This window comes from Schistocerca cancellata, chromosome 8 (genome assembly GCF_023864275.1).
Source record: "Schistocerca cancellata isolate TAMUIC-IGC-003103 chromosome 8, iqSchCanc2.1, whole genome shotgun sequence".
Lineage (NCBI taxonomy): Eukaryota > Metazoa > Arthropoda > Insecta > Orthoptera > Acrididae > Schistocerca > Schistocerca cancellata.
The window spans coordinates 237,271,893-237,273,721 of NC_064633.1; the positions used below are offsets into that span (position 1 = coordinate 237,271,893).

At 43.0% G+C, this 1,829-nt stretch overlaps 2 non-coding genes across 2 annotated transcripts; one reads left to right on the top strand and one right to left on the bottom strand.

Moving 5' to 3' along the window:
• Positions 1 to 261: 261 nt before the first annotated feature.
• On the bottom strand, positions 262 to 335 carry Trnar-ucu (transfer RNA arginine (anticodon UCU)). The gene has a single exon. It is a non-coding gene; the product is annotated as a tRNA-Arg (tRNA).
• Positions 336 to 819: 484 nt separating this feature from the next.
• Trnat-ugu (transfer RNA threonine (anticodon UGU)) lies at positions 820 to 893 on the top strand. The gene has a single exon. It is a non-coding gene; the product is annotated as a tRNA-Thr (tRNA).
• Positions 894 to 1,829: the final 936 nt, after the last annotated feature.

Consider the following 1,829-nt stretch of genomic DNA (forward strand, 5'->3'; position numbering starts at 1 on the left):
TTCACACAATCTTCCTGGTCGTTGTTCTTTGATTGCGTCTGCAAGATGTCTCAGTTGCTGACAAAAAATGTCAGCAGTGATGGTTACACCTCAGGGAACAATTCATAAAACTATATATGCTAAGACAGTAACTGTTCTCGAAAGAACAGAATACTGTTGATGACCGTGCAGATTTTCCCTGGAATAAATGATGACTAACTGAAAACCTCACCTGCCGACATGTGTTGTTGATTTACCTCGATGTGGGCAGCTGAAAATGTGTGCCCCGACCGGGACTCGAACCCGGGATCTCCTGCTTAGATGGCAGACGCTCTATCCATCTGAGCCACCGAGGACACAGATTAATAGCGCGACTGCAGGGACTTATCCCTTGCACGCTTCCCGTGGGACTCACATTCCCAACTCCACAATTCTACATATGCAATGTACCTCATAGACATTTCCCGGTCGGGGCATACATTTTCAGCTGTCCACATCGAGGTAAATGAACAGCACCTGTCGGCAGCTGAGGTTTTCAGTTAGTCATCATTTATTCCAGGGAAAAGCTGCACGGTCATCTACAGTATTCTGTTCATTCGAGAACAGTTACTGTCTTCATACATATAGTTAAAGGCTACCCAGCCATTGACCTTCGTCTGTGCGAATGCGCACAAGTTGCCCAAACTCTTACGGGAATCGCCAAAACGTGCGCGAGTAATGAGTGAATGGGCAAATGTCTATAAGGTACATTGCATATGTAGAATTGTGGACAGTTGGGAATGTGAGTCTCACGGGAAGCGTGCAAGGGATAAGTCCCTGCAGTCGCGCTATTCATCTGTGTCCTCGGTGGCTCTGATGGATAGAGCGTCTGCCATGTAAGCAGGAGATCCCGGGTTCGAGTCCCGGCCGGGGCACACATTTTCAGCTGTCCACATCGAGGTAAATCAACAACACCTGTCTGCAGCTGAGGTTTTCAGTTAGTCATCAATTCATAAAACACCATACCGTTGCCGTTCCACCAGATGTATAACATTATCCTTTGTGGATGCACGCGAGTCTTTGTACGGTTAGTTGCTGCTATGTTTGGGCTCAACCACTGCTTTATTTTCCTTACGTTAATGTAAAGACACCATTTTCGTCACAGATTACGGTATAGGACAGGGGCAGTCGGTCTTGTTCACGAGCCAAACGATGACAACCAAGCAAAGACGCCGATTTCTGAACCTCCTTGTTGAATGGAAATTCCGCACCATAGTGGAATGATCACAGATCATAACATGTCCTAGTTCTCAAGTACACTGACTTGGGTCATTGTGTATTAATGCGTTTAGGCGATCTACATCAAACCCCGAAGATCATCATGAACGTGGGGAGTCGCTAATGTCAAAACGATTGCCCTTAAAATGAGAAAACCATTTTCATGCCGTTTTCTATCGAATGGCATTATCAGTACACACGACGCAAACGTTTCTGGCTGCCTCCGCTGTAGTCAGCTTGTAACGTTCCCTGGCAGCGCACACACTGTTAATAAACTGAAATGACGTTTAATTGTACTATGTACGCCGCTATGAAGCAATTCGTATGTACTGTAACTGTTTAACAAAAAATATTATTTAATTTTGTATAAAGGACGTTGGTTATTATTGTAATATTTTCTGTAATAATATTCTAGATGTATTTATGATTGTAATATTTCTATACTCATAATGTAATTACGAAATATGTTAATATCTGCGATGAAAAAATGTAAAATATAGCCACAGAGGAAAATAATGTTGTAAGATTACAAAGAGATATTAACAATCAGCAGTAGTATAAACAGCACTACATAATGCGCATTCTTTGTCGTC